The sequence below is a fragment of the Triturus cristatus genome, chromosome 5_1 (assembly GCF_964204655.1).
Source record: "Triturus cristatus chromosome 5_1, aTriCri1.1, whole genome shotgun sequence".
Classification (NCBI taxonomy): domain Eukaryota; kingdom Metazoa; phylum Chordata; class Amphibia; order Caudata; family Salamandridae; genus Triturus; species Triturus cristatus.
This window is the reverse complement of record NC_140587.1, coordinates 843,138,322-843,153,689: the sequence shown is the minus strand read 5'-3', so window position 1 is coordinate 843,153,689 and position 15,368 is coordinate 843,138,322.

The window sequence follows — 15,368 nt, the reverse complement described above, 5'->3', positions numbered from 1 at the left end:
GATGATCTGCTGACGACAGAGCCAAATTCAGCACGGCCGATGGCCGGTGGTGATGTCTGGATTGCTGTGGTACCAGGGAGTACTCAGTTTCAGGTTAGCAGGAGAGATGATTAGCAGTGGGTGACAGCCATACCGCACAGAGGGTATGAATACGTCAGCACCTATAGTGGACTTCGACCAGACCTCGCTCATTTCCCACACCCTCCACCCCATCCGACTCACCCATCATGACATTGAACCTGTGAATCTTGCCACCGACCATGGGGACTTAGCATTTTGGCCGATGGCCGGTGGAGCTACCTTGATAGCTATAGAGGAGATGGGCTGTGAACTTCCCGCTCAGCCGTCACCTACCCAGCCGGACATTGGGCAGCCTTTTTCTTCGTCTCTCCGCCGTATCTCCCTACTCATTACCCTTGTACATTACCCCCTTTAACCTTTCACACGCCCTAACCAACAGATGTAACTTGTAACTGATGTATCTTTTGTAACAATGAGTAATTTGTAAATGATGTAATTGTCCTAATGTAAAGCACTCTGATACCTCCTGGTCTAGCCAGCGCTATATAAAACTCAAATAAATAAATTAATCAAATGCTACCAGTGGGCTTGCAGAACTGATTGTGCCACCCACATGAGTAGCCCTGAAAAGATGCCCAGGCCTGCCACCGCAGTGCCTGCACACAGTTTGTTAACTGCCATGTCGACCTGTGTGGGATTCGAGTCAAATATGTGTAGTTAGCATAATGTATCTTAGACTGTACCTCTACTCCATATGCATCGAGAACTGCTTTATAACGTAACTCCTCTGGTCTCCGTGTCCTGCATGATAGAAAGGGCCGAAAAGCCATACTGTGGCCATCTTGGAATCATGAACGGTCGTGCTTCAGATCACGTGTCTCTCTACCTTTCGTCTGTATGATTTAGCTCGTACCAGCCTAGAGACAGTGAATTGTATTTACGGCCGAGGCCCAAGGTCACATCTGCAGTAGGGAGTACTAAGCGAAATTCCTCTGTGCCCGAGACGAAAGGGAGTCACCCGGCCGACCTTCTCTGAACAAGATAGTAACCTTATACGGGCAGATGAGTATTAGACCTAAAACCCCTGAACTTTAGATCATTCCTGCCATTCAAGAGTAACCTTTGCCAAGGAGAAGAGCTGGAGAGACTGAAGATAAGTACTGCCTTTGCTGTGTGTCTGGCATTGGCCTGCAGTTGCTGTTTCTGCCAAGGAAAGGAGACAGACTTTATTGTGTGCTGTGTTCCCTGCTTGAAGGAGATCTCCAAGGGCCTCAGGGACACAAAGACTTTGCCCCCAGCTCCCCTGAACTCTGCTGTTGTGAGTTTGGACCTGCCTTGAGGTGCCTTTGCCAGTTTTGGGCCTCTGGAGGTTGTTGCTGCTGTTTGGGAGCTGGAAGAAAGAAGACACTCAAAGAACTACAGAAATCGACGCATCGCTCGTCTTGCGGCTGTTGTTCCGACACATCTTCACGGCGCGAGAAGAATTTCCACACATTGCCTCGTCGCTGCAAGAATCGACGCATCGAGGGATCATGACTCAAGAGGTCCAACGCAGCGCCACGCAATGCCGCCGCATCGATCGCCGACGCATCCCGAAGATCCATGCATCGTACCTGTGCAGCACGCTTTCCAGACGCATTACCTGGGGACTGGAACCGGCACGGAGAATCGACGCATCACTTACCATACAGATCGGAATCAACGCAACTCCTTCCTGTGCGTGCAGGGGGGCTTTCGCATTGCCTTCTCAGGGTCTCAGGAGTGTTGCAGCTCTTTGTTTTCCGATGCTGCAGCTGTTTGGCTTGGTGAACTTCGACGCAACTACAGGCACTTTGGTGAAAATTCACGCATCCATAGTTTTCCATGGTACAAGTTCTTGAAACCTTTTGAAAGTCATATTTTTAACTTTGTATGTTGGATTTGTTTTGTTTTGGTCTGGTTTAGTTTAGATAAAGATACTTCATTTTTATAAACTGGTGGGTGTCCTTTTGTGGTGTTTTCACTGTGTTACTGTGAGTGTTGGTACAAGTACTTTACACATTGCCTTTGAGATAAGCCTGTCTGCTAGTGCCAAGCTACCAAGGGAGTGAGCAGGTCTAAAGTGTGTATCCCCCTTACCCTGACTAGAAGCAAGGGTGCCTATTTGGACAAAGGTACCTACCTCTGGCAACTAGAGACCCCCATTTCTAACAGCATTCCACTTTTAATCTCCACCATCTTACCCCAGTTTAAAGTTGGCATTGAAAGAGCAGGAGGTTGAGCACAAGGACAGAGTCTACAGCCAACTTCTAGATGCAGCTGGATTTGGTTGGGTGTGTGTGTTTGGGTACAGGGTTTGGTTAAAGGCTGCACACATCAAGGGTTGGTTGCATGTGAATTCGGGCACAGCTCCTGACCACAGGATGGGCCCTATATTCACACCCACTGTACGAGGAGATAGGATACACCCTGTGGAAATTAGATGTGCAGGAGGTGGGACATAGTATTTGGCTGCAGGCCAGGCTCAATTACCAAGTCACACTGTGCATGTCCAAAGCAGTGTCGGCTCCACCGCTAAAGGCGGAGGAGCGTAGCTCCACTGCTTTGCAGCAGTGAAATAAAGGTTAAATAAAATGATAATTAACTCAAGGTTATTATCATTTTATTTTGTCCTGCTGCAGCAGCTTTGCAGGGTGGGGTGGGGCTGCTCTAATGACAAGAGCAGGGGGAGTGGTGAGCACACTTTGTAAGTACCCATGACTGTTTGGCTGGCCGTCTCGGGCTGGCCAATCAGTCATGCGCACTTTCCATGTTCTCCACCCAGGCTGCATTACAGCTTGGGTGGAGAACATGCCCAGGCTCCCATTCCCTGGCTGCGCGCTAAACCATGGCACTCAAACCAATCACAATGCAGCGTTGTGATTAACTTAGGGGAACCTGGATGTGCTTCCTATTCCGGCGGTGCGGAGGGGGGAGGAGGAGAGACGTGGCAGTAAGATAATTCGTTCTTTCTTATTTTAGATCCCCGCACACCCCTATCCTGCCACTCCCGATCTGTGCCGGCCGCCACTGACCCAAAGGCCATGTGTAGGAACTGTATGGCACAGAAATGTATTTAGTATACCATTTGAAATCCCACAAATATGTGAAAAAACTTTGTTAATGCTAAATTGTGTTTTCTTCTGCACATATGACATTGAACAATGTTTAAAAAACTCTGACATTTCCAGTTAGATACACCTGAGTGGGTGGATGGATGAAAGGCAAAGTGAATGAATGGATGCATGGATGGCAGAGTAAATAAAATACAATACAATATTGGTTTGTAAAGAGCAGGCTGCATCCGAAGAGGCGTACTGGTGCGAGTGACGTTCAGGTATAAATAGGAGATTGACTCAAGACCCGATGCAGTTGCCTAAATATCACACAGATAGGTCTTCAGAAGTTTACAGAAGACTGATTTGGAGTATGGGATCACAGTCCTCTCTCCTGATGGTAGGGATGCAATCTTTTTCTTAGATAGCAGGGTTTTTTTTGTTTCCACGCTCTGTAGGCGAATGTTAGGGCTTTAACTTTGATGCGGCTAACAATGGGCAGCCATTGAAGACTGCGCAAAGGAGCCACAACAGAAGAGCGAGCTGGAATCTTCAGAATCAGCTGGACTGCAGCATTCTGAATAGTCTGCAGGCTGTGATAGGATGGTAGACCTAAGTATAGGTTATTGGAGTAACCCAGTTTTTGATGCTACCAGAACCTGAATGTCGGATTAAGACTTTCCTCAGGCATTGCTGGGGGCATTGTTTACAGACCAGAGTCTATGGTTGCTGGTTGGCATGTGCACATGTGCACATGTGGTATAAGTACAAGTCGAGGTCATAAATGTACTGCTGTACCAGTTAATGTCTTTAACATCACCATCAAAGTCGTACCGGAGTGCCCCAAGGGCAGTGTAAGTTGACACCTGTGTGCATGGTTTTTGCACTATCATTTATAGAAACTGTGTATGAGAAGTCACACAGGGAGGTAGTGCAGACAGTAGACAGGAGCGGACCTGAAACAAAGCCTTGGGGAATGCCATATTCTGATGGAGTATCTGACGTCATTATCCCTGCATCAGCAAATTCTAAAACCACTATTTGTCAAATATTGTATATTGTCAAGTCTAGTATCAATTAATCGTTTGTTTTACATGCGTTTTCTATATGTGGTGGTTCGTCTTTTAATTTTCTGGGAAAAAAGCATTGTCTGACTCCATAATTTCATGGCTTGTTTAGGTAATATTATTGGAGTGTCATATGTGTTTAACAGAGTGCACTGTCTAAATAAAGTTATATTGACTGACTGACACCCACCATCTGTGTGCTTCAGTGTTGCAGCCTAGCTGTAGTCCATATGCCCAGATGCAGGCCCCATGCTCTCTGTGATAGAGGACTCAAGTTCCATCTTACTAAATTGGCCCAGTATGGTCAAAAGTGGTCTAGTGTAGCTTGCAGTTGCATCCATATGGGATTTGGCCTAGTTTTCCTACTAGAGCAGGACGAGCTCAGATGTACAGAGAGTGCCTGTCTTCAGAGGCACGTGGACAAAGTAATCATCGCTCCTATGCAGCCCTAATTGCTTGCTGGTGACTGACACTTTTGTAATTATTCCGCCAATTATCTCTATGTCTCATGGCATATTTGTCCAGGCATGGCTTTTCCTCTAATGGAGCTCTCGCTATGCCAGCAGGACTACCTCGTGGGAAAAGCATCCACTGTCAGGGCCGGACATCTCCGAACAGGGATGGTTCGCTTCCGCCTGAAGATGTTTACTCCACCACACCAGCAGCTGGGCAGCATTTCTGTATTCTGATTTAATTATGAGGAGATTTCCTTAACCCTGAGGTAATTTAATCAAAATTGGCAAATGTCGCTGCAATTAATTCCACAGCCTTTATAACTAATGTTGATTAATCACCTTTAATTTACTGAGGCAGTATAATGCCATCCTCTGCTCTGCGCCAACTCAGAAGGGGTCTCTACGCTTCTTTTTAGTGTCCTGAGCACATTCAGTAGCATGAAATATCTCAGACTTAGGAGCTCATTCACAAGCCCCTTACACAAGCACTGCATCACTTTTAATATGGGAATACTGTGGGGCAGATCTACAAGAAAATAACGCAGCGCGGTGCCGCAAGTCATTTTGCTGCGTCGCACTGCGTTCGTTTAGAAGCACAGGGATGCAACATATTCACAACAATATGTCGCATCTCTGTACTTCCCCCTGCGCTGGCACACAAACTGCAGCCATGCGCCGGTGCAGGCACCCTTGCACCATGGTGCAAGGATGCCTGCGTCGTAGGGAGATTCTTTTTGTGCAGGAAGGGGCACCTTCCTGCACAAAAACAATAAATTGAGGTGATTTCCTGTAGAATGCAGCACGCATTGAAAGAGGAAACAAACGAGGAGAAATAAAAACATTTCTCATCGTTGCACCTCGCTACGCCACTCCTAGGGTGGCGTAGCATTCTGATGCATTTCCAGATTTACGATTTCTCGTAAATCTCAAAATGCATCAGTGGATATGGGTGTTGCGTGGGAACACCCACAGCAACACCCATGTTGCGCCCCTAACACGCAAAGTGTTGCGTCAACAGGGGCCATATTTACAAGCACAAGTTAAGTCACGCAGGGTGACTTTACCTGTGCTTGTAAATATCACTCAGCAGGCTGCGCCATCGGTGCGTCACGCAACATGATGCACCGGCGGCGCACGGGGCTTGTAAATCTGCCGCTGTACATTCTTCTGTCAGTAAAGCACACAAACACAGGACAGCAATTGTCTCTGTGGGACTTATTTACAAGCCCCTTGCACCACCTTTACGTCACTTTTCCCATGCTAAAAATGACACAAAAGTGGCGCAAGGGGCTTGTAAATCTGCCCCTGTGTTTCTTAGCTCTGTTGTCAGCAAAACACACACAAACTCGAGAACAATGTCGAATTAACGTGTGCGTTTGCACAGCGCAGAAAAGGAAATTATGATACGGACCCTGGTGTTTAAGTGGGCACCAACATCCAGCATTATTACGATCGCAGAAGTGTCCTGAAGAATCCTTTAACATTTTTACACATCTATTTTTTCCTCTAATGGATGCCCCCTCCCTCTTTTTGCATTAACTGTCACATGATTGTAAAAATGATTCAGCGAAGAAAAACGTGTCTTAAGAAATATGTATTTGTTTTATTGTTTCTGTAGCAGAGCTTCGTGTGATTATTCCAAATGAAGAAAATATTGAGACTTTTGTCCTCGAAATAAAAATCCTCTGTGCTCAGAAAGGGGCCAGGGCCGAGTCTCATAATGCATGCTGAGATCAGAATGGAACGAGTTGCTCTCTCCTTGGTCCCATCTGGATTAAACTTTATAACAGAACAGAATGTGGCAGAGAACAAAGAATTCAGCATTGATTCATTACACTACTACAGCTACAAGCTCTTGTTTCTTCACTTTTTCAACTATTACGAAGAGGACTGAATTAAATGTATAAATGAGAAACTCCACAAGGTTATGGGAATCAATTCCTATTCAAAACCTCTTTAAAGAATGTTCTTCCTTCACCTTCCAGTCGCCCTTGGTGAGCTATTTGAATGAAACCAACTTCCTCAGTACAAATCCAAGAAACAATCTGAATGTTTAAAAGCAGCGGCTCTAAGACTCAATTTATTTCAAAGTAGAATACCCCCAAAGTAATTGGTTGTTTTATGTTTAATTTATGTTGTTACAACATTTTTGTAATGCTTGTTTTTCAATTAATTGTACCAGGCAAATATTGCTAAAACAATTGTTCTTATATTAACCCAGCTTTTCTTTGCTACACTCTGCAGACTTGAATAGATACAAATACATAATACTTGGTTGCATTCAATGTACAAAGAAGCAAACTTACTTCTTCTGAGATTCTGTCCAAATCTAACTCACAAAATCAAATAATTTGTGGGAAATCCAGTTCATCAGGCTTTAATGTCACAACCCAGGGAATCAGAGGCATGCAGAATTTAGGTTACCAATGGGTTGATTACGATGGCAGTCGTAGGCCCCTCCTAGGTGGTGATGGAAAAAGTCCATTTAGTTACTCCTGCGGCAGTCCTCGCGACCGCCATATTACAATGGGCAAAGATAGCCCATTTTCCAACCATTGCGGAGTTTCCAGAACTGCCAGATCTTTTGTTCAGCAACGGAGCCAGAAGGAGCCAATAGATAAAGCCCGCCGTGCGGAATGACGTTCCGGCAGCTCGACAAATCATGATGCGTTAACCAGCCCATCAGAACACAGTGGAGAAACCAGCTATTCGGAGATGGAGGAAGCACAACTGCGGAGATAGAAACTCGAGTCTGTAACACCTCCACACGTTACTGGCCGCCATTGATCCTGCTCTACAAACCCTTCTGCTGTCGTACCTGATCCACTACCAGCAGTTAAGACGCCGTCGCGGTTAACACCGCAGGTATATCTAAAACATATCCAAGCATACAACTCCTGTACAACAACAAAAACACACAACTGTCACGGTGAAATACGTGCCTTGTTTACAACATACACCCTGGTTCAATTACACATGTCTGGCATGTAACAAATTGTCACCTCTGCATCGAGGTCACCCATCCCCATAGAAATGATTGCAACTAACCCAGTCATGCCGGTCATGTCACCGCAGTGGTGAAGCCATGGTAAAACCTGCCCACAATGTAGTAGGAGTCCAGGACATTGTCCCTGACAAGCAAGACCAACATCACAACATCCACACCACATGTATCATGAAAGAAGCACCACTCAGCACAACATATCTGCAGCAAGAAGTCATGTGCAGGGACACTGTCTATAATGAAATCACATTAGGATCATCAGCAATTGTATAATAACATGAGTGTGGGGTGAGGCAAGAGACCCTCGAAATGACAATAGTCATCATTGCACCCGAATAAGGGTCAGTCCAAATACAATGTGGAATAGAGGAGGGCAGAGCAAGCAGGGTGTGTACGTGTATTTCACAGTAGTCCAACAAGGTGTTAGAATGAGTCAGTGAGCCAAGGTAGATTACACATCATATTAGACACCACTGGTACACTATCACAGATCACCACAACCCCCAAGCAGACATTGATAGGCTCATCACATACAATGGCAGACCATATCACACAATGACAGCCCATACCATGCAACACAGTAAGAAATTCCTGACTCAAACAGCACATTCAAAGTAAGCACCACAGTGCATTTGACTCACAAGTGTACTGCTGCAATAAAGGACACCATGTGAGTATGTCCATTACATCAACAACACTGGCTACACTGCCAACACACAGAACAACTACACACCATTACCCCACCTCAACAAAGGTAGCACCAACTAAAAAGTAGTGAATGAATGCCAAAGTGTCAGTAAGAGTCCATCTTGACAGCAGGAAACTCTGACCTGAGACTCATGACAACCCTCCTCCTCACACCTGCCGTCCACTCATGTGAATTAAAGTAAGCAATTGAAGAAATGAAGAGTCACTTTGCAGTTTAACAATCTTGGAACTATTCACACTGCATGTTAAGTCCTTCAGACAGCTCACACACTTAAACGTAGCCTCATACACTAGCCTAAAGTGGAGTGCACAGTGCAGAAAAAGCATGTAGAAATTACTAATCATACATGGGTAGCACAGTAATTGAAATTGAACGAAAGTAACATCTGTGCAATATCCCTGTGATACAGCAATGCAAGCAATACATTGGCCCAGAATGATATGGACTGTTATAAGCCATACAGTGACCAGCCCCTCATCTGTGTCAACTATCTTGACATGTGTATGCCACCAGCACAACACTCATGGCTCATGGTGACCATCCCTGACTGTCAAACGCAAGTATTACCTTCACACATACCCCTCATCTACCCATCTCCCACCTTCACTACTCAACACCTTTGAGAAGCACAAAGTTGAAAATAAGGTACTGTGAGTTCCCTGATAACCAATGCCACACCCTGGTGTGTATCTACAAATGCCAGAATCCTACTTAGGGATGTCTGTACCAATGCTGATCCCAAACCAATTGCCAATCAGATGTATCACAAACCACATCAAAATAAGTCGAGCAAGCTTAGCCATGTGCAGCCAAACAGTCGATAGGCAATGTGATCCTAGACTGCACCGGAATAGATAACATTTCTACTCTGGCCAACTGCACAGATACCATCATCTAAACCATTCAAAAAATACATGAACAAATATCAATCATAAACACAAACTGTGTGCAACCAGACAAACCTGCAAACACGGACATAGACACTCCACCAGTTACAAAGTGAGCATGGCGCCAATGTGTAGCACAAGCATTCACATGCACAATCCTGACAAGTGACTGTTCAAATATAGGAGGCCATAGCACAATTGTACACTCAAAACAAGCTACTGAACAAGACTCCACATTGCCACAAGTGACATTCACACAAGAAATGCACACTACAAGTTCAACACACATCTGAATGCAATGAAAAAAATAAAATCCTCACACACAATGTCATGCTAAAAAAACATTACAGACACATGGACCTGTCAGTACAAAGAGCCAACACAGGATAAAGATGGCATACCTCAACAACAAATACATAACATAGGCACATACAAAAACATAACATAACAAACTGACCAAGACATCACCCCTGGTAAGGACAATGCAACATCCATTGACAGCAGTGCATTCACAGTAAGCAGTGTGTGAACACCACCAAAGCCAGTATCACACATATCTGAGTGCTCAACCATTCACATCAGCATCACAAATCATCACAGCACACAGATCACATCACACTCATGATGGGTAGCAGTACCTCATCAAACAGATACACACTCTGACTATCACCTACTGCTGCACAACTCAGGAAAATACAGATGTATGGTACATGACTGGAGGACTGTGCTAGAACATCATCTGCACTGTACATGAGCATCCATGACTGCAATCAAGTAGAAGAAAATAGCACATAATAAATTGTGAGACAGTCCTGGGGGGCACATTGGTTCTGGACACAGAACATCCTCCCACAGTATTGTGTCACACTATGAAGTGGTGGAGAGGGTCAAACACTGGCAAGGTATAGAGTGGGAGATATTAGACTGAAGTGGCTTGTACATTCATTTTGGACAGGTGAGGAGTGTACAGAGCAAAAACACATTGAGACGTAACTCACAATGTGTAGGCATCAAAAGCTCCTCATGGAGTACATGGTGCTGGATGTATGGGAGTGTTTCATCCTGCTCACGGGTGAGACAAGAGTGCCTGATGAAAGTTGTAGTGCTGGCAACCTATCCACAAACCCCCCTCTCTGTTGAGAAGGCTACCTACCTGTAAGGTGAAGGAGAGCAATTAAATGACTGGCACATGGTTCTGGGTGGGGGAGTGTTCCATCTTGCTCAGGGGTGGGACAAGAGTGCTGATGTGAGTTGTAGTGCTGGCTACCTATCCACAAATCCCCTCCCTGTTAAGACGGCTACCTACATGTAAGGTGGAGGGGAGCAAATAAATGTCTGCCACGTGTTTCTGGGTGGGGTGAGTGTTACATCCTGTTCAGGGGTGATGCAAGAGAGCATGAGAAGGCTACCTACCTGTAAGGTGAAGGAGAGCAATGAAATGGCTGCCACATGGTTCTGGGTGGGGGAGTGTTACATCCTGCTCAGGGGTGAGACAAGAGTGCCGGTGGGAGTTGGAGTGCTGGCTACTTATCCACAAACCCCCATCCCTGTTAAGATGGTTCCCTACCTCTAAGGTGGAGGAGAGCAATGAAATGGCTGCCACATGGTTCTGAGTGGGGTGAGTGTTCCATCCTGCTCAGGGGTTATGCAAGTGAGCATGAGAAGGCTACCTACCTGTAAGGTGAAGGAGAGCAATGAAATGGCTGCCACATGGTTCTGGGTGGGGGGAGTATTACATCTTGCTCTGGGGTGACACAAGAGTGCCTGATGGGAGTTGTAGTGCTGGCTACTTATCCCAAAAAAACTCCCTGTTGCAATGGCTACCCAACTTTACGGTGGTGCAGAGCAATGCAATGGCTGGCACGTGGTTCTGGGTGGAGGGAGTGTTCCATCCTACTCAGGGGTGATGCAAGAGAGCATGAGAAGGTTACCCTCCTGTGAAGTTGAGCAGAGGAAGGAAATAGGTTACACATGGCTCTTGGGGGGGAGAGTCCCATCCTGCTTAGCTGTGGGACAAGGGTGCCTAGTGTGAGTGGTAGTGCTGGCTGCCTGTACACACACCCCTCCCTGTTAAGAAGGCTATCCCTCAGTGAAGTTGAGCAGAGGATGTGTATAGGTTACACATGGCTCTTAGGTGGGGGGCATGTTCTATCCTGCTCAGCTGTGAGACAAAGGTGACATTATTATCTATTCAGATAAAAGACAAAATATCTTGCGATAATTTACAAACACGTTCTAATATTATAAAACCTTGTTATGCTTCTAAACCCAACTAGATTAATATGTAGAAAACAAGTACTGCTGTTGTAAAGCCTTATTTTCGCTTCTATTCCCAGCTAAATTAACATGGGAACAAGAAACCATCTCATTGTATAACCATTTTACTGTTTATGCACTATAGTTCTAATTTGGTTTAGCACCCATGTGCATCACTCCCATTTATGACTCTGAGTGCCTATATTTAAATACATAATTATTACGGATTCTTTTTAGTTTATGCCACTACAGTCGTTGCCCCCTCTTTTCACGAATCGAATCCTCACATCAATCTTAGTGCTCACCTTTATCGTTAACGACCGGCGCGCTTCGATACGTCCTTCCCGGTACCTTGTTCGAGTCTTTCACCACTGTACCGTTCACCCGCTTTTAAGCACTACTTCCTCTTTGGTCCAATTCACGTACCTAACGTATTTACGTCATCTCCACGGTAGACATCCGGGTCTTTTCAGTTTCACAGCGCTTGCGCAAAATTCTCTTCCTTTTTCAGCCATTTTGTTTTATAAATAAAAACTTTATCTAACATGTTGCCGAAATAGCAATTCACTTGTTTTTATATCTGAATCTGTCTTACCCCACGTTATTCTATGGTTGGATTATAGTTAGGTTTAGAGCACAATTCTTCCCCCTACCTCCATTAAAAGTGTATTAATATCAGGGATGAAAATCAATTCTATCTAAAAATCGCACCAGACCCATTTTTACCTTGGCTGCAATCAGTACTATTAAAAAGATTAGGAATACTGTTCCAAGGATAGTAGATATTAATAGCATACATCATTCATTGAGAAATGACGACCCACTATTTTATCCTATCTATGCCTGTGGGTACCTACGTCATATTGCGACTTACAGTTTGGTACGTAGGAGTATTCTTAAGAAATTATTGACATCCAATCTTCGCGAGAATTTAGACCATTCTGTACAGTATTTAGTTTACAAATAAACCATTGTTCTCTGAGTTTTCTCTTTTTATCCTGGTCTCCACCCCTCATATTACCGGATATTTTCTCCAGTATAAACCACCGCAAATCATTGCAGCCGTGATTTAGACTCGAGAAATGCTCCATCAGAGGTGTATTCTCTTTTCCTATTCTCAGTGCCAATTTATGTTCTTGTACCCAGAATCTAAGTTCTCTGCTAGTCTCACCTACGTAACCCAGGCCGCATGGGCAAATCAGCAAATACACTAAGGGGTCTATTACGATGGTGGGCGACACCATAACGGAATGCGGGACTATACGCCAGGGGTGCGACAGTCCCGCACCTGCAATTACGATGCCACCGCCACCGTGGCAGTGGCATCCCCCATTCTCAGCATTGTACCACCCGCCACAATGCTGGGAATGCACATTGTGCATTGGCATGCACAAGGTGACAGGCACCGTGCGGTGCCTGCCACCTTGTCCATGCCAATGCAGGTGGGTACCATAGGTACCCCCCATGTGCACCCCCCACCATCCTGGGGGCCCACTATGGGCCCCCAACAGCGAAGACCGCATGCCTGTCCATGGCGGCATTGCTGGAATGTGTCGCAACAATCTGCAATAGTTTGGGGGTAACTTTGTTAAATGAATCATCCTTGTGCAAATCAAGGGTAGTTCCATCTTTTAAACAGTCCAAGCATGGTTCAATTATTGATTACACTTTTGTTTCAGATGAACTGGGTTAAAAAATTGTTGAATACAAGGTGACTCCTCGACTCGAAAGTGACCATAACCCTCACATATTAACTCTACGTCTGCCAATAAACTGTAATCCCACATCAAATGAGCTCCAAAATAGTGTTTATTCTTCATATAGTTTGAAAAAGCTGGTATGTCATTCGGAAAAGCAAGTTGAAATAATAAAATGTACTGAAGTTTTATTAAAGGATAGTGATTAGCGTCTGGTGGGAGTAGGATCAATGCCGGATAAGTAGAACAATATCACCTCATCACTGTTTGGAAAATTTAAAGCACGAAATTGAGCAAAAGTGAATCCATCACTAATCACCCCTAATAAATGGTATTCATACAAGTTACTCAAATTACATTACATCTCCGCCCGCAGTATAATATGGATGGCGGTGTCTTGCAGACACCGCCACCATATTATTCCGGTTTTCTGCCCGGTCGATGAGTCGACCGGCGGTAAAGCAGCGGACGGTGTTTCCGTCTGCCGCGGACCCCCCAGCCATCCTAATATGGTGTGGGGTCTTTTAGGTATGTATGGCGGGCGGATTGCCCCCACTGGGCCAGCAGTGGCTACCGCTGGCCCGGCGGGGGCGATCTGCTCGCCATCCTAATGGGGCCCTAAGTTCTTACTACGGCAATTATTGAGACTGCTGCACTTAATCTCTTGGCCATCAAACATAATGCTTTTGGCAACCATGCAGTGTTCATAGATAGAACATGTGCCACATTTGTGGTTGCCAATCGCTTTCGTGCCCTGTAATGTGCCTTGCACCTCCTTATTGCGGTCCCTGTAGGTCCTTACTAGGTGTTTCTGATATTTCTATTCCTCCTATAAGCAAAAAGTGGCTTCTCTAATTTCAGATCTTGGCCATCATTAAGGATTTTCCAGTTTCTGTTAAGAATATTCTTGATCTGATTACTACTCTCACAGAACTGGCTCCCAAAATTTTTTTTTCATTTGTCTGGCCTCAACTTTTGACTCTATTTTGGTCCAGCATATACTCACAATCACAATATTTTGCTCGTTTGTATGATTGGTTGATTAATCTCGTGGGGTAACACCGATCTTTCAGTTTCTGTTTTAGAATTTCTAAATGCCTATTAAAATCACAAATGGAAGAACAATTCCTGCGTAATTGCAAGAATTGTCCAAAGGGAATGTTGTCCCTTTGGACTTTGGGATGGAAGTTCTCATAGTGTGATAGGGTATTTTTATCAGTAGGCTTACTGTAAAGTTCTACCTCTAGATGGCCTCCACTTTCCTTAATACAAATATCTAAAAAGTTCACCTTATCTTTACTAAATTCTGACGTGAATTTCAAATTGGGATCTCCCAGGTTTAACCAACCAATAAAATCCTCAAGGTCCTCCTGATTTCCTTCCCAAATGAAGATAATGTCGTCAGTGGAGTGGCACCACGAACTCACGTTTTCAAAATATGGTGCCAGCTCATTGAAGACATGCTTGTCCTCAAATTCCCCCACATAGAGGCAGGCCAGACTGGGAGCACACGTGGCTCCCATACTGGTCCCCTTAACCTGCTGGAAAAGATCTTCCTCAAACAGAAAAAGATTGTTTTTCAACACCATAGTGATACAGTGTAAAATGAATTCCATGCTGCCACCATGGAGATCTACTCTCTCTAAAAGGGATCTTATCACTTTAATAGTGTCGTCCTGTGGTATGTTGGTATAAAGGGCTTCAATGTCGAGGGTGACCAAAAATGTTGTCACCTTGTTGAAGCCCTTCCCCTCAAACAATGAAATTGCGTGAGCCGAATCTCTGAGATATGATTTTTCTGTTGTACCAGTGGTTTGATAAAACAATCAGCAAATTTACTAAGGGGCTCTAATAGAGAACCAATGCTGCTCACGATTGGTCTCATTGGGGGATTTTGAGGTCTTTGTGGACCTTCGGAAGTCCTTATGTGACTGGAGTAATGGGAGAACTATTATACAAAAATGTGCATTCATCTTCACATATCCAGCCTTCTACCCTAGCTGTATTTAGCAAGACTTCAATCTCACACTTTAATTTCTGAATCTTGCTATGGGAAAATCTCTTATAATGTTCCGGGATCATCAATAATTCTAGCATCCTTTCACTATAGTCGTCTGTGTCGAACACCACGACCCCTCACCCGTATTGGCGGGTTTGATTGTGATGTCCACATCATCTTGTCACGATCTCAATGTTTC